The sequence below is a fragment of the Magnolia sinica genome, chromosome 12 (assembly GCF_029962835.1).
Source record: "Magnolia sinica isolate HGM2019 chromosome 12, MsV1, whole genome shotgun sequence".
Lineage (NCBI taxonomy): Eukaryota > Viridiplantae > Streptophyta > Magnoliopsida > Magnoliales > Magnoliaceae > Magnolia > Magnolia sinica.
In genome coordinates, this window is record NC_080584.1 from 62,427,176 (window position 1) to 62,449,011 (window position 21,836).

The 21,836-nt window shown below is 38.5% G+C and overlaps 1 pseudogene; it reads left to right on the forward strand.

Annotated features, from left to right (window-relative positions):
* Positions 1-609: 609 nt before the first annotated feature.
* On the forward strand, positions 610-20,842 carry LOC131221492 (histone-lysine N-methyltransferase ATXR2-like; annotated as a pseudogene).
* Positions 20,843-21,836: the final 994 nt, after the last annotated feature.

A 21,836-nucleotide genomic window follows, 5' to 3' on the forward strand; every position in this document is an offset into this window, starting at 1 on the left:
CCAATATCGAATGAATGAATTGGGTGGATACTAAATACACACATAAGGTGGGCCTCTGGTAAGGCCAGGGTCTCACACTGATGTATGTGCCTTAGATCCACACCATCCAACTATTTTGACAGCTCATTTTATGACATATCCCAAAAAATTAAGCTGACCTAAATCTTAGGTGGACTACACCACAAGAAACAATCAAGATTGAACCCCATTATTAAAAACTCCATGGATTCCACTGGAATATTTATTTGCCATCCAACCTGTTGATAAGGTCACGAACAGCTAGACCAAGAAACTACACAAATATCATCTTCATCCAAAGCTCTCGTGGCCCACTAAAAGTTTTTAATGTTCAATTACCACTATTTCCTCTACAATGGTCCATCTTAAATTTGGATCTACTTTATTTTTGGGATCGTGCTATAAAATGAGCTTTCAATAAAGATGGAACATTGTCGATTCAAGCTCTACACTTGAGAAGCAAATGATGATCTCCTCTCTTTATCCATGTACCTGCCACATTAATCATCTCTTGTAGAGCTGGAGCGTTCCTGTGGCAAGCTTCCTCTTCCATTCTCCCCGGCGCTCTCGAAGGATTTTCAAAACCGATTCAAGCTCTACACTTGAGAAGCAAATGATGATCTCTTCTCTTTATCCATGTACCTACCACATTAATCATCTCTCGTAGAGCTGGAGCGTTCGTGTGGCAAGCTTCCTCTTCCATTCTCCCCGGCGCTCTCGAAGGATTTTCAAAACCTTCCCTCCCTCCTCCTCTCTCTCTCTCTCTCTCTGAAAACGGATGGCGAGTATAATCTGCCCTTTGGACAAGGAGTACTCAGATATAATTGCAGCCCTGCTCGCACCTCCCTCTCCTCAATCTTCTCAGGCATTCCATCTCCAACGACACCTTTCTCTTGTATTTTTATTTTCCAAACTCTCCCTCTGTTTTTATACACATACCCCTTTTCAATGTGCCTAAAAAATGGGGTGCAAGTATATAAAAAGGTGGGTGTAAATATCAATTTGGTTGCCTGTGACATAAGTTGACATTCTCACCCTTATTTTTGATACAGGACTACTATGACCAGCTTATTACAGGAAGGGCATGTCATGGTCTCGAAATTAAGCAGAGTGAAGAACATGGAAAGGGTATCTTCTCTGTCTACTCATTTTACCCACTGTCTACTTAATTCGCCCATCTTTTCTGTTTTTGGTTATACTGTGGTAAAGATTTTATACTTTTTTTTTAATAACCAAGAGTAGAAATGATGGGTGTGTTTAGCAGTAATAGCGGGTGTAGATATTCGCTTACTTCGTTTTGCTGTAAATTTGGCATGCCTGATGATGTTTACTCCACATAAAAATATGTTGTGAAGAGCGATTATATAATGCTTGATTGAGAGGAACATTGTCGGTTTTAATCGGCCCAGAAATGGTACAGGTGCGGCCCACCATAGTGTAAACTGAGCCATTTGTGGTTGGCTCCATTATCTACGTGTTTTTGGTTCTGAAAAGTGAGACTCGTGGTTTTATAATCCAAGCCATAAAACTCTCCTCAATGAGACAATCCTAACCATTCGATTTGTGGTCCACAAATTCATAGTTAAGAAGAGAAATGCAACAATGGTCCACATTCAGCTGATCAAAAGTTCCAAGATTGGTTGCTGGGATATACTGATCTGGGAAGTAGTTCACTAGCAGTGCGAGGCAATATACTAATTGTCTGGATTGCTGAACTGTGGGTCCCAGTTTTCAGAACTGAAAATCTGTGTATATTGAGCAAACACATAGGCTGTGTATCATATGATTCATCAGCCCAGGATACTGAAATTAGCTCCAAACTGTAGATGGGTCTCATAAGCCAAAGATCACACTGAACGTATGATCTGAAATATCCAATCAGCAGCCATCAAGTATACAGTTAAAATGTAAAATGGTCAGGGGTCCAGTTCAACAGTATGTCCATGTGTCCATGTTGAGGCATGTCCTATCTATAGTTGGGTGCGATTTGGACTGAATTACAGCATGCATGTATATGCTAAGTGTGTCAATAGCTATGTGCATGCTTATGGATGGTCATGCTCTGCCGGAGTATGAACTAATTCATAACATTCCCATACCTGGATAATATTCTCATGCTTGAAAATGCAAATGCAAGAAATGATGCATATGCATGTGATCTTAGTGTATCGCCTAGAATCTGTTCGATGATAGTACCTCCACATTATTTTTTGTGCACACCCAATAATTTTTATGACACCCAACCCACTTTGGTACAGTATATGCTATATAGTATAGTTCTGTTATAGCGTTTTGCAGCTGCATTCCAATGCTTTGCTGAAGATTATGGTTTTTTGCAGACTGGGTCTAAAAAGTTGTGTTCAATTACTAATGTGTGAAAAAAAAGGATAAATAGGAAAAGTTAGAAAAGGCATACGAATGATGCTAGAAACAATTTGTAGATCATACTTCGCCTTTTCAATGTTGAGGATTATCTTTTACATTTTGTGATCTATTAGGGTGTGTTTGGATTGATGGTAAACTAGGGAAGCCAAGGGAAAGTACAAGTGTGACATAGGCGGATGGTAAAGTGAGATTGGTGTTGGGGGAAGGAAAACCTTTGCACCTGTTCATTTTACTACATAAACTGTCTGCTTTGAATTTCAATTTTCAAAGGGAAACCTTTTTTTCCTTCCAATTTTGCACTAAAAGCATCACATCATAGAGAAACCTCTTTTCCCACCAATTGATATTTTGAAAAAAAAGTTTTATTCCCTTGCTTAGCAAAGGAAATTGATTTCTTTCTCCTTTTATGTTTATCAAACAGGGAAAAATGTCAAATGAAAGCCTTTCCAAAGAAAAAAAGAAAAAGAGAAAAAAGAAAAAAAAGGAAATGTTAAATTAAAGGAAAATTATTTGCTTTTGGTAGTATATCCTCAACCCAAACACTCCCTTAGCATGATCTATTTGCACTGTCTATTCACTTTTATTGTACTTCTCATGAATTGTGATATCTTCAATTTGGATTGGCAATTGCAGCTGTCTATGCAAGCTTGGAATTCAAAGAGGGGGAGTTGGTTTTTAGGGACCAAATGCTTGTTGGTGCTCAACACAGTTCGAATAAGGTTGTGCCAGTGACCATGTTTTTGCTTTTATGTCTATCTAATCTTTCATTTTTCCATTCTTTCTTTGGAATTTGCAGTTTCTTCATACTCTTGGGCTATACTTCTATATGGTTTCTTTGTGCTTTCTTGATGGTGATGCCTCATCCACTGTACATTTGGCATACACCGTCACTCAGTTCTAATGAGGATGTATCGTGTCCTTAAATCACACTTATTGGATGTATGTAGCCATCCAATTTGCATCCAACATATGCCTAAGAGGAAAATGGTCAAATGTCCAAATTAATTGGATGTATGGTTAAGATCAGTCACTCGGTGTGATTTTTGGGCTTTGCTACACCCACGGTGGGGCTGACTATTTTGGTGGTTGGCATTGAAATACATATACGCCACGTCCCACGTGTATGGTGGATGAGTAACCGCCATCCAACAAGTGTGGTGGTCATGCAGTTGTTTAGTTTCACTCATCTTACATTGGCCTCTCATATATACATATCGCTCACTAATTTCTTATGTTTTGCAGGTTGACTGCCTTGTATGTAGCTACTGTTTTTGTTATATTGGTTCGATAGAACTTCAGATTGGTAGGAAACTCTATTTGCAATCTCTGGGATTACCAGCAAATACAGAACATGATCATGAGACATCTTCACATTCTTTAGAAGAGGCTTGTTTAGTTGAATTATCGGATGAAGAAGATAATACTCCCACGGTGAACCATGACAGTCTTCAGTCATGTTCTTCAAGTAATATGAAGAACAACAATCTTGTACCAAAAGAGGTCTTGGAGGCGCTAGTAAATGGTAGCTTGGCTTTGCCACACTCGAAGCAATTTACATTGCCTTCGGTCATTCCATGTCCTGGAGGGTGTGAAGAAGAACATTACTGCAGGTGAACAAAGCTAATAAATATACGCACCTCATGTGTAAATTTTCATTATTGTGTTCAACCCATCATTATAGCCTTGCCCCAACTATTTGGGGTTGGCATTACTATTCCGTTTTGCCAATCTTATCCAAAGCAAGAATTCTTATGATTCTTGGCAAAAGTTCTACAATGGGCTGCTCACTGGACATAAATTCTGCTCCTTTAACTGCGCTTGGGTTCAGTTGATGCATGTCATGCATTGCTTCCAGGTGAAGTTTCCATTCATGGGATGCATGTGATGTGAACTTTCACATGCAACTGTCTTTCTTGCCAACATATCACTTGTCTTTTGTATTCAATCCATGTAATCCTATAAAGACTGATTCTAGTTATAGAGAAATGGAGCCATCTTAACTATAATTACAGGTGTAAGCAATAGCGAAAGCCTAGAAGTCAAGGCCACAAGAAACTTCTGACCAAGGGTTTATATTTTAATTGTATTCACCATAAAATTTGAGTGTTGTTTTTGATAGTTGGCTTCCACAAAGAGATTGTAGCTTTCTGGATTTGTATGAGAATTTGTTATGGTTAAATGTAATTTCTGTTGCTTTACTGTCAGTAAGTTTCTATGGATACTGATGTTATTTCATACCTTAGTAAATGAAAGATAGATGTTGGTAACACAACATGTTTCTGTTCTAGAGTTCTACTAAAGCTCACATGCACCTGCACACTTCAAAAAGCAGCAAATCATTTCAAAATGGCACTTGTGTGTGACATTGTACCCATGCATCAAGTGGACCACATTGTGTTGATAACCTGGGCTAAAGATGGAGGTGGTCCACTAATCATGCAGGTCACACCAACGTGAGCATCAAATAAATTGCCAACAGTGGCCTGCATGATGACTGGACCAGCCTAACATTTGGACGAGGTGGTTGGGCCCATTTGACTACCTACCGATATCCTTTTAGGCTTCTCTTTGCACTTTTAGAGCCTTCAACTTGAACCAACTCACTCCACACCAGTGCAGTTCTTGGTCTCTGTTGCAAATGGCAAAACCATCCAAGTCAACTTCTCATATTATTTACCGATTGGTTTTACTCCTAAATTCTCTATTCTGTGTTCATCTAATTTTATCCATCCTCTTCTTGCAACTCATTCATCTCATCATTCTCATTTCAGCTACGCTCATCTTATGAACATGTTGTTCCTTGATTGCTCAACATTCTCTCCCATAAAGCATGACTGATCTTATGGCAATCCTATAAAATTTTCCCTTCAATTTTGATTGGGTAAGATTCATTTAATAAATTTTGTAACTAATAAATAGCTGAATATCTGGATCAAAATTGACAAATGAAAGGGATGTGATGATGGTGGCGGCAGGGAGTTGGCGAAGATAAAAGCTCGGTTCCAGAAAGTACTAAGTGAGAGTAGGGCAGGATTCAAGAGGAGTGACAATTTGCTATTTGGGTATCCTTGGTAGAAAATTAATGGAAATGGACAACAATGGTCAGTAAAACAAGGTTGAACATTTGGATGGCTTAGGATCCTCTTATCTAGAAGTTCTTTTAGATATCCCCCAAGACTGTGGGCCTCATCTGATCAGCACTCTTGATCATTGGCTTGCTTGTACAAAATAGGTGTATTAGGAATCATTCATGGTGTGACACATCAGGACCCAATAATTTCTACATGGAGGATACACCCTTTTATCTACTTGCCCCCGCCCCCCATGACATTGTTTCCCAAATGTAATTTGTCTGAGCTTGGCTACATTCTTTAATTTGGTTTAGTGATTGATGCCTATTTTTCTTTCATTAAATTCTACGTATGTAATTTGACATGCTTTTGAGTAATGTTGAATTGCCAACCTTTTGTAGCTAAGTGTGTGCGGAGGCTGATTGGGAATTGTTTCATTACTTACTATGTACTGGAGAGAGCTTAGGATCCTCACGTCGGGAAGCACTTGTTAAATTTATAGAACATGCTAACAGTAAGATGTCAACTCCAGTGCACATTCTGCTCTATTAGAATCATACTGTTCTCATTGGGAACCATTTTAATAATTTTCTTTTTCTCATTTTTGAAGCCACATTTGTTTTCTAATACTTTTTATCCCTTCTAATTATCTTTATATTGATTTCTTTCTTTCCAGGAACGAATGATATTTTCCTCCTTGCTGCCAAGGTACTCATGATATTAATCTATTTTCATTTGTTTGAGATTTTAAGTTTTGCTCAAGAACCTCATGCACTAGCATTTATCACCATCATCTAGCCTTATCCCAACCATTCGGGGTCGGCTACATTAATCCTATTCCATCAATCACTCTATCTAGGGCCATAACTTCAGTTAGACCATAGGTCATCAAGTATTTTGTTATTACCTCCACCCATGTCCTTTTGGGCCTTCCCCTTGCCCTCTTTTAGAGCCTTCAACTTGTACCTGCTCACTCCTTCGAACCAGTGCAATTCGTGATCTCTATTGCACATGACCAAATCATGTAAATCTACTTTCCCTTATCTTATTACCTATTGGTCCTACTTACTCTTAAGTTCCTGTGAATGCGTTCATTTCTAATACTATCTTTCCTCATCTTGCCACTCATCCATCTCAATATCCTCATGTCAACTACTCTCATCCTATGACCATGTCGTTCCTTAACTACCCAACAGTTTGCCCCATAATGTATGGCTGGTCTTGTAGCTATATTATGAAATATCCCTTTCAGTTTGAGTGTGACATGATGATCACATAAATCTCTAAAGGCACATCTCCATTTCTTCCACCTAGCTTGAATTCTATGGGCATCCTCCCTACTCTCATGAATTATTGACCCCAAATGTTGAAAATTGTCCTTTTGGGAAAGTTTTTGGTTGACGATCTTAACTATTCATTGCTTCCATTCCTATTGTTACTAAAATTGCATTCCATATACCCACTAATTTTAAATCCTTTAGATTCTTAAGCATCTCTCCATAAATCTAACTTTGTGTTTACACCCTCCCTCATCTTGTTAATCAAACTATGCCACCTGCAAACAACATAATCCATGGGATCTCATCTTGGAAATGCTTCACTAACTTGTTTGGTTGCTCAATGCCAACCTTGGTGCAAGTGTACAATAATTGGAAATGTAACGGCCCATGCCCACATTGTATGATATTGTCCGCTCTGGGCATAGCCCGCACGGTTTTGTTCTCAGGGTCGCTCCTAAAAGGCATCATACAATATAGGGTGAATCTCCACATATAACCATCATTACTTCGGACAGCGCTTCCGATGTGGGACAAGTTAAACCTCCCACTGTGTACACAGTAGCCTGCCAGCACAGTAACCTACCAACCACTGGTAGCTCTCCCAGACCCTTAGGCCCCACCCACATCAGCGTCCACCCACGTATGCCAGCCCACATGTGTAACAGTGACGGGGCGTCACAATCATTTGTAACGGCCCGACCAGCATTGTACGATATTGTCCGCTCTGGGTCCCACTGGACCCGCACGGTTTTGTTCTCAGGGTTGCCCCTAAAAGGCCTTGTACCAATTAAGGTATGATATTGTCCGCTTTAGGTCCCGATCGACTGGTAGCTTGCCCAGACCTGGTGCTCCCGTGGTCCCGCCCACATCAGCCCAACGAACCCTCACGAATTTGTTCCTGCTCAGCGGAAGCTCAGGGCCAATCACCCACAGGAGGCCTCATACAGTATAGGGTGAATCTCCACATATAACCATCATTACTTTGGACAACGCTTCCGATGTGGGACAAGTTCAACCTCTCACTACGTACACAGTAGCCTGCTAGCACAGTAGCCTACCAACCACTGGTAGCTCGCCCAGACCCTTAGGCCCCGCCCACGTGTGCTCGCCCACATGTGCAACAGTGACGGGGCGTTACAATATCCGCAGAGCCGTCCTCGGCTCTGATACCATTTGTAATGGCCCGACTAGCATTATACGATATTGTCCGCTCTGGGTCCCACTGGACCTGCACGGTTTTGTTCTCACGGTTGCCCCCAAAAGGCTTCGTACCAATTAAGGTATGATATTGTCCGCTTTGGGTCTCGATCGACTGGTAGCTTGCCCAGACTCGGTGCTCCTGTGGTCCCGCCCACATCAGCCCAGCGAACCCTCACGGATTTGTTCTTGCTTAGCGGAAGCTCAGGGCCAATCACCCACAGGAGGCCTCATACAGTATAGGGTGAGTCTCCACATATAACCATCATTACTTCGGACAGCGTTTCCGATGTGGGACAAGTTCAACCTCCCATTGCGTACACGGTAGCCTGCCAAGATAGTAGTATGCCAACCACTGGTAGCTCGTCAGGACCCTTAGGCCCTACCCACATCAGCGTCCACCCACGTGTGCCCGCCCACATATGCAACAGTGACGGGGCGTCACAGGAAAGTCACTTGTCTATTTACTAGTGGTCCTCACATTTGTTACTGCTCCCTTATACATATCCTCAATCATGTCAATGTTTAAACTCCTTTCTTTCCCGACACCCACTAGGTTAACTCTCTAATTTTCTTTCAACCAGTTGTCAATTGAAACTAATTTCGAAGTATTTACGAGTATTCGGTGAAATGATCATCAGATATACCCTAATTTTGAAATTTTGAGTGTAGGTGATCCGATTTGAGAAAAATTCAAAAATTTCGCAATTTCTCCCAAATTGCTTACAATGTTGCACTCCAAACATGAAGTCAAAGCATGTATAAGGGTTGATCAGTCTACCGATTTGTCAAGTCCTAGTCAATTTTCGATAAATAAAAATTCATTTTTTAATTAAAAATTATTATTATTATTTTTAAATTTTTCATTCAACCAGCTGTCAATTGAGACTAATTTCAAAATATTTAGGAGTGTTTGATTAAATGATCATCACATACATTCTAAATATTACACATTCAATTTAAATATAGTTGCATTAGTTCAGTCAGACAACATAGCTTAGGACTATACCAAGAAAACCTATTATGTGTACTTCGTTTTTTAGATGTTATGGTTTAAAAGTATGTATTAAGGTCTTTTTTAACAATCCCTGAAGTTTCATTGAAAAATTCAACCATTTTACCAAAATTTTCCCATGTTTTGCAAAAAGTGTGATAAATTATTTGATACAAACGATATATCCTGTGCCATAACCGATGTGTATTTGTATCCCAAGGATGCGATACTAATATTTCGAACACCGGCCCAACCCATTTTCATATTGTCTAACTTGAACTTGGCTTAACCCTAATTCTTCTGTTTGAGTAATGAAATTTGATCCAAACCGCTGATATGAAGATCCCCACTAGGTATCATGTTTTAAATATAGCAAGTAACTGAGCCTTGAGGGAGAACTGAGTTGGTTGTGTCATGACCTGCTAGGACAAACTGATCAAGTCCAATTTGACTCGGTTTTGGTTTGAAACGAGTTACATGCCAAAATGGGAACTTAAACCATGCCACGAATGGTTTAAAACTCTTATAGATTGGAGGCGGGTTGGGTTGAGTGCTGCATGTCCAGGTTGGGTTACAAGTTGGGACTCAACTTGAACCTGATCTGGATTAGAATCAGTTTACAAGAATCTGGCCCGAACCTAAACCAAACCAACCCAAGTTAGAATCAGGTTGGGCCAGTTGGGATCAGGTTGAGCCTGGCCCAATTTGAAGCCCTGATTAAAGTGCCCTTGGGTACATAGGCTTCTGCTTGTGACAATGATGGGTTGGATTAAGTACTTCTATCGTATCACAGATAAATAAGTGAAAGAACCTTTGTATTCTATACAAAGTTGTATTTTTTGAGTGTTCTACACCACAAGGCTTATGCCCAATCATCTGCTGAACTTCCTAACTAAAAGGTTAGCAAAGTTAAAAAAAGAAGGTTGGTAAACATCTCTATACCCTATTCATGAGCAATATTTTGTGAACATGTTGTGTTCAGTTTTTTATTTTCCTCTTCTTCTTCTTCTTCTTCTTCTTCTTTTTTTTTTTTAATAAATATTTTATTATATTATTATTATTTTTTGCTTTTCTCAATGTTTTTATGCTCACTCTGATACAAGAAGATGTCCCATACTTTTCTAGCAAAATTATGTAAATTGAAAAAGGATAAGGGTCAAACTAGCATATCACAAATGGAGAAAATTTTATGATATGTATATAGACAGGTGGAAGTTAAATGATGCCTCTTTCCCAATCATATTTCTTCATTTCCATTTTGTAGGTTATCTCATTCATGATTTTGAGGTACAAGAAGTTGAAATCACGTCATCAAGACCAAAAACAGCCTACTACGGTAAATGGAGTGGATGGTTCCAGATTTCGTCTGCTTTTGGAGGCTTGGAAACCAATCTCAATGGGATTCAAGAGAAGGTGTGTCGTGTTTCTCTGTCTTCTTACAATAGATGTAGCTTATCAATTAAGTCAAAGCATTTGCCTTATAATGTAAACAACGTAGAGATATTTGTGCATGGATATGTGCATGTAAATATGAGATGTTGTTGAGCTAAGAATCTTATTAAAGTGCTATTGATGAACTTTTTGTTACCATTGGAAAAAAAAAACTGGACTCTTTGTTGATACATGCATATGCATGAGATTCCCTAAGGCCAGCATTTATCTCTGGACACAGACATGCATGCAAACCTAGCCTTTTTGTGGGACATCCAAGTTGTATATAGGTGGGTATATGTGTTGTTCTGGATATCAGGACAGTCCAGTCATCAGGTGGGTCACACGTGGGAAAACAATGTTCAGCTTAACAAAATTTTCTAATGATCCACATCCACTGCACGTGTGCCCCACCTGATGAATGGACTAGCCTGATTTTTGGGCCTGGTCATCTACAAGGGGGCCCCACCTGATGCATGGCTCCAATGCTCCACATACATGAACGACTGTCTGCTGTGTGCGGGCTTATATAATCTGATATACATTTTACACATGTAAACTGAACTTTCAGGCTTTTCCACTAGTAAAATACAGATGATGGATGCACCCTTCTCTAACCTCTTCATGTGAAGAAATGATAAGAAGCAAAAAAATATTAAGTCATGTCATTTCTTGAACATTTCCCTTCAAGATTAGATGCAGTTTTGGTGCACCGAAAGCTTGCTTAAGACAGCGTTCGTTCCCTTGATAGGCCTTTTGTAAGGACATCCACAAACTGTTTGTTAGATGGACCATGTTGTGGCTTTACCTGATCAGCTTCATTATCCTCCCACAAACGATAATATACTCTCTTCTTTTCAAGATGCATTTATTTATTTATTTTTTTTCCTTTGATAAAAATCCGAACTCATCTAAATCATGTAAACAAAAATAATCAGAGATATACAAACCATTAAAAGCAAACAATTAAACATCCATATATTGAATAATTAAACCATTCATTTGGACACACAAGGCTAAAGCAATCAAGCATCCCTCCATGTTTAATATCTAAGTGTCCGTCAGTGTCGAGAAGCTTACTTAAAATGAATACCATAATCAAGACAAAATTTTGAGAGTGAATTTTCCTTGCAAAAGATATTTTCTAAAAAATTCCTATCCTTTTCTGGTTGTAAAATGACCAACATGGCCCCATGCGGCACCTCATTTTTACAAGGAGCTGCACACAGGTGCCTTGTCCGCCCTTTGGGGTCAAGCATGGCAGCTCGCTATGGTTCATGCCTAGGCCCTGCTCAGTCCCATAACTTGTTCGTACATTGGCATCAACACGTGTTCTTCTGCGCCATTTTTATGCTTATACCTTCTCATGTTGCATTGAATTATATGAAACAGCATAATTTCCCTTGTATTTACCTATTCAATAATTTTAAGGTGTTATGGTTCCATAGATGCATATCATTTAGTTTCGAGTATCCTAAGTATCAGTTAATATGGATGTTACTCTTAATTCATATCTTTCCCTTTTCATTGCATTTTCATGTAGCTTTGTTGTGGGAGTAGAAAATTATTGTTAAAACAAATTAAGACAAGTATTTATATATGCCTGTAGGTGGTGGGACTGCATTGCTTTGCCAGATGATGTTGATTGTCATGATGAAACATCATTTAGACAGCAAATAAAGAAACTTGCATTCATGGTACGCTCTCCAGCAACTGGTGTCATGCATGGACCGTCATTTTTGGATAGATTTCCAGTATTGCATTCCTCCTAACTGTATTGATTCTCCAGGACCTTTAAGTTGAAAATTGCACTAGTATCTTTCTCATAATCACTTGGAGAGCCCATTAGTCTCAATGGAAAACTGTGTACACAATATACAGAAATAAATATTTTATAATCTGATCTTTTTAGTTCTTCGCATGATTGAGCATCAGTTGGTTCAGTTTATTGTTATTATTTTTAGAATTATTTTATTTATTTATGATTTGAGTTGATACCAGCAAAGTATCTTAGGCATAGGCTCAAGAAAAAAATAAAAAAAAACGGACATCTATGTTTCTTGGGCATGGTTTTTTGGACTATATATATGGATCCTTAGAGCCTATATATGGATCCAAAAATTTTATTGAAATCAATGTATACAAAAACTGTCACGTAACGGTAATGACCATAACCATTACGCGTTACAGGGCCAAAAAGGCCATTATAGGAAAAAAACTGCCCGTAACGGACCCATAACGGTCCAAAAACATGTTTTTTCAAAATAAAAAATGCCATAATGACCGTTACAACCCATATCGTAATGGTAATGGCAGTGGCCGTTACGACCACCGTTACTGCTATTGAACACCTTGATTTTAATTGATGTGCCCAACTACAATTCACCGAACCTTCATAGAAATTTCCATGAATCAAGCAATCATCGAACACTTGGTGTGTGTATCTACAATTACCAAACGGTTGTAGAAAATTGCATTGATCTCTAACTTGTTGATTTGACAATTGCAATTGTCTCCCTCCTGAAGAATGAACCCTGCTCCGGTACCAACTTAAGCAAGCCCGGTAGCACCGAATTCACGACGCAATTGGCTATGGGGTGAGGATTCCAAGCTAGCAAGGAGCTTGAGCATGGGTAATTTGAAACCTCTGAAATTGGGGATCCAGGAGTGACTCAAGTTGATTGTAAAAACTTGGCATGCATATGTGCAATTGCCTAACCTTTGTATGAACTTGCATTGATCTCCCAAGTCGTTGATCCCGCTCAACTGAATCGCAATTGTTTTCCTTTCAATGAATTGTGCTATATGATGCCAAGTTACATAGGCCGAGTTGTCGAATTCCCAACATTGTCTGATACGGTTGAGAACACTAGTCTCAACGACGACTCAAGAATGGAAATATGAAATCTTCCAAAATTGGGTGATATGCAATGACTCAATGAAGATCAAAAGGTCTATTAGAGTATCAATATTGTTATATGTATCGATGGCTGAGGGAACATTGGGAAAAGGAGGAATTTTTCATGGACATTTCAAGAGATGTCAAAAGATACATGTTTACACATTTAGGTATCAAAATATTGCAAAAAACAACTATACATAATAAGTTTCCTTTTTATAAGGCCTTAAACAAGTGCTATTGGGAAAAAAAACAATGTAGTTATATGATATATTCAAAATGAGTTCATATTGTTCAATTCAAACCATACAATGCAAGTAATAAAACATGAGCAATACATCCATAAATCAAAGAGAATGAAAACAATACTTTTGCCTCAAACCCAAATGGAGTTATGAGGTGGCTCAAAGTCATTATCTCTGTCCCTACATACATTATATATCCATGCATCCATTGTTGGAGTTATGTGTGAAATTGCGTGGAATAGGATACCACGAAATGCGAAAGCTTGGTGGAGCTACGGAATAAAGGCTATGTCCGGGGGGGGGGGGGGGGGGTGTGTGTGTTTGATTAGGACCAAATAAAATATCTTTTAAACACAATTGCCTACTTAAACTAGTCTCTAATTAAACTAAGCAAGGCAATGTAACACCAAGGCTTCCAAGCCAATAGTGGGTCCATTCACATAAACTACAATGGATGTGACAATTAAGCAAGTAGTCTATGACATGATAGTGTACATGTTTGTGTGGGATATGTTATTTATCAACTTCTAACATTCATCTAATTATGCATACATATAATTCATTTAAACAATCACATAAGCATACTTAAACAAGTGCTCAAAGACAATCCCAAACACACGAATGTATAGTGGTTCGGTTTCCCTACTCCACTCCCGGCGGACACACTCAACCCATGAGTGTTCCAGATTTCACTATCAGAGATTTTGAATCAGGTTCACCTCTAATCTTTACAATCCTACATAAGGACTGACTTCCTCAGAGACTTATGTGGTTTTCTATAGGCTCGACATGAACTTCAGTCCTAATCCAAGGATCCTACATTTATTCCTGTTGGCGGCTCCCTCAGAGACTAACACACACACACCCCTGTCTGGTGGCCTATACAAGGATTTGAATTTAGGTCCTACATAAGAAACAATATCCTACACAAGAATTTAATCGAATTTAGAAATTCAAACTCTATACTCAATCCTACATAAAGGAGTGTACATGGACTGTTACAAATGACAACTTGTTGGATTAAGGTCCTTTTGTAGCGCCTTCTCGTGTTGGTTAATCGATGCTCTTCTGTGCTTCAATTAGCTCTCCATTACTCTCCCGATTGTGATGCCGATGCATTGCTAATGCTTTAGCTCCAAGATCAATTACCTTGCATGTGTTACTCCTTTGAGTTGATCAAGGTGATGAGAGGTTGGTGAATTCTTATAATCCTAGGGTTTTCACGTAAGTGGGTCTTCTAAAGGATTTAGACAGGATCATACCTATAGAGGTTGGGTATAAAATCTAGAAAATGGTAGAGTTTAAGCACATCTTCAAGGTGGAGGTTGGCATCCTCATTAGAGTGTTAATCCTAACGACGATGACTTAGAACTCATTAGTTTAAAGGCTTATGATGAAGGATATGATCATAAAATCACCTAAGCTTCTATTGTACAAAAAACTCATCAAAATGTCCAAGAACCGAATGCCTTATATATAAAGTTCAAGCTCGAATGGTAAAAAGGGGGCAAAAAATGGCTTTGTCGATAGCATCAAGCAAGTCTTAGCATTGAGAAAATCAACTTTCCAGCTGAATTTTTACTAGACAGTTTACACAATACTACTCGATGCCATTGAGTGGTCTTCGATGGCATCGAGGGGACCCTTTGATGGGTCCTTGATGCCTTCGAGAAACTCAGATAAAAAGGTCAATATCTGTTGGACAGATTCGAGTTACCTACTCAATTCCATCGAGGGGATCTTCGATGGCATCGAAGATCCCGCGAGGTATGCTCGATGAGATCGGACATCACTCGATAGTCTGCTGTTTTGGGCATACAACTTTGCATTTCTTCTAGCCTAATTTATCATGTTCCAATTAAGTTTCTAAGGCTAATGGATGATCAACAAGGTTTACATATAAGGTTAAGGATCATCTAAAGGTTAAAGGGTTATTTTGGGTCAAGGGTTAGAATCACTAAGATACTTCATTTACCTCTTCTTTGCTCCTTGATGCTCATGTTCTCTTGTGTTTTCGGTCTTCAACTTGCAAGGACTCAACAGACACATGACACATAGACTCAGGTGATTGACAAACAAGATGCACAAATCAGTGCACTAACAATGTGTGCCCTTTCAAGCCAATTTGACTTATTCGATTGTTTTGATGATAGGAACTTGGTCATTAGTGACCTCTTTTGGTGAATGGAATAGGTTCACTAGTGATCCACTTTATTATGTGCTTTATTGTTAATTTTGATTGGAAACTTTGACAAATCAATGGGCTGTAAGGATTTCTCCTGAAATTTCTTTGCCTTTGGGTAAAGAATGCAAGGGACACAACAGCCTAGATTGGCTAGTGGAGGTTGATGTTCCATACACTTGAGTACCCAAAATTCTCCACAACCATCTCAGTGGGGGAAGGCAACTCGTGGTCAGTTTTATGGTTATCCCATGTGATATTAACCAATGATGAAATGGGATGGATTTATCTTCACCATCTATATTTGGTTGTTGTTGTCCTTCATAGAGAATAGTACAGGTCATTTGTTTATTGAGATCTAGTTCTAGACTCGATTGAATATCTACATTGGATGGATCGTGTGAAGTCTCCTCACCAAGAGTACCCATCATGTTTGGACTGGAGAAACTTGATCGTGCACTAACCTGTCCTCATACTTGAGATTACGAGGGACTTCAGGGGTCCTAATATAGGTCTTTGACACACTTTTTGATATTACATAGTGGTTGGCGCATGCGATATTGGGTTCTCATTTGATTTAGGTGAGGCTTGATGTACTTTAAAAAAGAATCCACTTGTTGCCCAGGACTAAGTTTAGTAGCTAGACCTTACCTCTTGGATACTCCATCAAGCTTAAAATAGCCGGCCAACACTGTCATATGGTTTTCAAATGTTTTTAGATGCATTTTAACCTTTGGATTGTTTGTTTTCATTATAGATATGTTTTTATCAAGCTTGATGGAAATCAAATGGTAAGATCTTTTGATATCTAATTTAGTGCCTTGCATTGGGATTTTAAAGGCTTAGATTGGATCCCACAGTAAGGTGGAAGGCCATCGGTCTGTTTGGGTGTGTGGGATAGGCAGGATGATGGATTTTTGATGTTGTAGGGCATACTGAAATTTGTAGGGAGGCCCATTACGATAACAAGTGCAAAAATGATGTGTATTACTTCTCCGGAAAATGGGGTTTTGATTGTTTGTTTGTTTGTTTTTTTTTTTTTCTGGGGGGAATTTTCAGGAGGTACTGGCATTGTCCGAGTATTGTCAATATGTATCACATAGATCAATGATTCAAGGGAACATTATAAAGAGTTCGTGACGATAAATGGCTAAATATCATGCAACACGGTGAATTCTATAATTCCTCTTGTTTATCATATCGGCTACATACGGTACTGAATAGGATGACCCTCAAGTGAAGCTGCAAAAAACCCAGTACTTTGTGGCCATTATCTTGGTCTGCTTTATGATGCATTGTGTGGCAACAGTTGATCCCAATACGAATGTTCCATATAACGACTAGACAGCCTGATTTTGGGCCACAATACATATACAGTGGGGCCCAGTTGAGGATTAATTCTGATCTCACATGCATGTGGTGCATTTGATACATGACGAGAGTTGGACTAGGAATCCTACTCTCTTAAGTAGGCTTCTACTCTCTTTAAGTCGGCTTATAGTTCTCATCGTAGTTATAATTGGAGTTATGTAGTTGTTTTTTTTTTTTTTTAAATTTTAATTTTTTTAAATTTAAATTTTAATTATTTAAAACCTTTTGTTCTAAGGATCCAATTTAATTTTGCAGTCGCTGCAGGTTCTCAAGGAAGACATCTTTGACAAGGAGTATGCGCCATGTATCCTTTTATGTTTACAAATTAGCGGCTCTCTGTTTATTGTGTGCAAAAGTGAATATCTTATTCATCAGGTGGGTTTTATCTATCAGACTCCTTGACTCTGCTAAAGTATTTTCACTTGAAATCTATGGGCATATTATTGGCATGTTTGAGCTAAACAATCTGTAAGTTATGGCATTTCTGCAAGAATTATTATATGTTTTCTTTTCTATTTTCATTTATATTCATGTCGTAGTCTTCTTTTAATAATAGTGTGCTTTAAAAGGGACATTTGGGGGCGTGTTTTGGTGGGAAACCATTCTCAACTGGTTTGCTGTGCTTTGGAAAACATCCTAAATTATTGGCTTGGGACTGCGTGGCTCCTGAATGCCAAGAATGTCTCCTGATTGCTGAGAAACCAGTTCTGAATGGTCTCTCATGTAAATGCATGCTATCCTTTATCTTGGAAAATATATTAACGGTCAGTTTCATGTGGTGGCGTTGATTGAATCAAATACAGCAGCCCTAACTGTTTCATTTTGAGTGGGAGTAGGAAGAGAATGGATTGAAGAAAGATGGCCTTTTAATGAATTTCCACTTTGGTGCTGGATGTCTTCGAGAGACCAAACATCCGACTTTTTCTGATTCAAATCCTTTCGGATGGAAAATCAGAAAAAGGTTGGGATACTCCATTCCGAACCAACCCCATGGGTTGTCCTCACATCCAAAAATCCTTGACAACATCTTTGTTATTTGTGTAGTGATTTGGTTGTAGCATCACCTGTGGAGGATTATTTTATATACATTGATGATCTCCCATATCCTGATAAGGTTAGTGCAATTCTCCCACCACTTGTTCTATGACTTCCATAAGACTCCTCTGCTCATTGAAGATATGCCAGTGTTGTTTTTGCCCTTGTTGTTTCTTAGGATTATAACATCACATCTTGTAGGAAGAAGCTGAAAAAGTTACACAGCCCTTTCTAGATGCTCTTGGTGATGATTATTCAGTTTGTTGTCAAGGTATGGCTTAGAATTTCAATCCTTCTATGAGTAAATTCCATCCTTGTTGGCATATTTGAAATTTTATTAGGGTTCTTAGTGAGAAGTTGGGGTTCTCTGTCTTGGAATTGGTTGTGTGAATAAAAGTAGGGTACCTTGTTTGCTTCTATATGATCCAATTCACAAAGTTACCAGTTGATTTATTTAAAAAATGGGTAATTTCCTATCTGGCTTGTGAATCAAAATGAACCAACAAAATGAGTACCGAAAAAGGCATATATAGATTGGATTAGAAAGTCTGTAAATATGAATTTGTCTAATGTCAACTTTTTTTTAAAATATTGTCAAAACATATATCCAAATAGTATTTGAATTATGGATCACACTCCAGACTCATGTTCCCTGCTTCATAACCATTTATACTAGCTAATGTTACAATACAGACCTTTCCCTGCATTGTCACCCAAACATGTTGCCTCTTCACTTCATGCTTTGTGCAATTATGATGGAAATTTAGCTTTCCAAATGGACTTTTGGAAAATCCTAGACACCTTGACATCCTCTCATTTCCAATATTTTGCTTAGTGTTCATAGTTCCTATCATTACTCTTTGCAAAATAAGCTAATTGGTGGTTATTTCACATCTTCAACTTTTCAGTTTATTGTATCCTTTTCCCTAAGATTTTATATCCTTCTCAAGTGTTTGTTTCCCCTATTATGTTTCAGGCACCGCATTCTTTCCTCTACAAAGTTGTATGAATCATTCTTGCTATCCAAATGCCAAAGCATTCAAAATAGATGAGGTAATCATTGAATTTTGGTGTTATATTTTACAGGGAGCCAAACATCCACCACATTAGGCTGTTAAGGGAATCAATATGTACACTTACCCTGTTTGATAGAGGCACCCTCTTTCTACTTTCATTAGTAGTGTAGTACAACTTTGCAGTATTGTACTAAAAAAGTAGAAAGACAGGGTGAATGGATAAAAATAGCTCTCCCTTTAACTCGTTCAGTAGATTCACTCTTATAATACCACAATTGGTAGCTCTAGTCATGGCTATCGATGAGTCTTTTACTTTTTCACCTTAATTGTATAGAATGGCTGATTCTCACTCACAGGATAGAGATGGCCAAGCAACAATAGTAGCTCTGCGGCCTATCTTGAAAGGAGAAGAGGTATTCACTTTCAGCCATGGCATCTGGTTCTGATTCAAGCTTTCATTTATAATTACAAAAAACCCTGTTCCTGGCTCCTGGATGACTAAGAGGAATTATATGGTCTTGATGCAATATGACATGAACAATATCCTGATGCGCCATTTTGTTCCTGACTTTTGTGCTGTTGGAACCCACATGTAGATCCCATTATCCAACAACAAATAACTCTTGGATCAGTGGCCAACGAACAAATGGACGGGGAGAATTATGGAACAACTTTTCTCTTCAAACTAATAGTCTGTTGTGGTTTGGGGTTTATGTCATGGGTGAGACCCATTTTTGTGTGTGGAGCCCACCTAAATGTTTGTACATCCTGCTATCAAATCAACAAAGCTACGTGTGGTGTGCTCCTACCTTTTGGTTTTTAAAAAAAATGGTGGAATGGATATATGCATTTGACCTGGAAAACTTTTGGGGGCATTCTCCATCCATGGTGGGGAACATCATGTCAATGGTCTGGATCATTGGCATGAGTCCTACTTGTACAAATTAGATGCATCTAGTTACTATGCACACTGGTGCTTCCGGACCTTGTAGTTCCCTGAGGAATGATCTTTTATGTCTTTCAACAATCTTGGTTGTTGGGGATCAAAACATGAGCAAACACAATATTTGATTCTCACACGCTTGCAGATTACCATTTCGTACATTGATGAGGACCTTCCATACAAAGAGAGACAAGCTTTACTTGCGGATTATGGTTTCAGATGTAGGTGCCCTAAGTGCCTGGAAGAAGAGGCCTAGATTTTCTGCCTCCCATCAAGAAATTTTGGAGTCTTAGGACAACACATTTTGGAGTCTTGGTACATGTGGGCTCATGTTTTATCAATCAAAATGATGTAATTGATAGGATCCACCACCTATATGCGGTTTCCATATTATAAGGTAACTGCCGGTTGTCATTTGGACTTTATTGGGCACCATTGCTGCAATGGCATATGTGGGGGCCTGCCTTGCATTTTTTATTTTTTATTTCGTGAATCATGAATCACAACCTTAGATCTACATTTTTTTGGCATCAATGTTCAACCACCCATAGAAGGACATGCATATTTGTATTGTAATTTAATTATAGATTGTTTATATATTTTTGATAAAATAATTTATATAAGGCATTAACGGGAGATGTTCTCATAAAAAAATTTACACAACCTTTCTTGAATGAGTGCATCTTCAATAGATGAACGCATATTAGATCTACTTGTTTTGTTGAATGTTCTTCTGCTTAAATATTGACACCTTGTTTGGATATACTTGGTTCCATTGTTCTTCAAATACTGATGTCATGTTTGGGTTTGTTCTTCACTTTTGATGTGATGCTTAGGTATATTTTGGAGTCCAACCTCTTTTTCCATGGGCAATTAGAAAGGGTGGTAAAACCCAAGATATGGGTGTCTTCTATGTGCTTGTCCAGGATTCATATGAACAAAGAGTAATGATCTAGTGGGCCAAGTGTATGGAAACCTTCCCATGTATATAATTACCTCTGGACTTGTTGACATTCACATCACCAATCTGAACCAGTATGTTAGGTGCAGTTCCTTCTTCTGCTATTGGGCAAAAATCACAGCAGTTAGTTGGTCCTAAACATCTGTGACTGTGCCTGTCATTCAACAACATTCTTCTACATCCATTTTTCACGCCACCAACTGAATGGTTTAGATAATCTAATCGGTACGATTTTTTATTTTTATTTTTCAAGACAGCCTATGAAGAGTGCACTGGACCTAATGGATGCTTCAGATAGGTGATGTAGATGGCAGGGTTCAAATGAATCCATGTTCATGTAAATGGTCCCATACACTTTGCCCACCGGATCATTACTCTTTGTTTGAGTGCCGATTTATAGGCAAAAGTGGCTGAAATTACAATTAAAAAAACAGAAAGAAAAAGAAAAGAAAAGAAAAGTTCCAATGTTCATATTTCTGATTGCTGGGCAATATGCGATCACATATGCAGTATGTGCATACTCACATATGTGATAGCATGTATACTTGCCAGGATTGCATATGGATCTTTTCACATATATGTGCATATCCTATTGCATATGCACATGTGCAATCACATTTGACAATGTTGGGTACAAACGCAAGCTCATGAAGTACTTGATGCATAATCAAGTTTAACCCTGAAAGATGTAAATGAAATGCAACTATGCAGTTACACATCGAACAATGAAGTGTTGTTAAATACATAATGCAATAACACATCAATAAATGAAGCTTTGTTGAATACATCTTTGTTAGATGTATTAGAT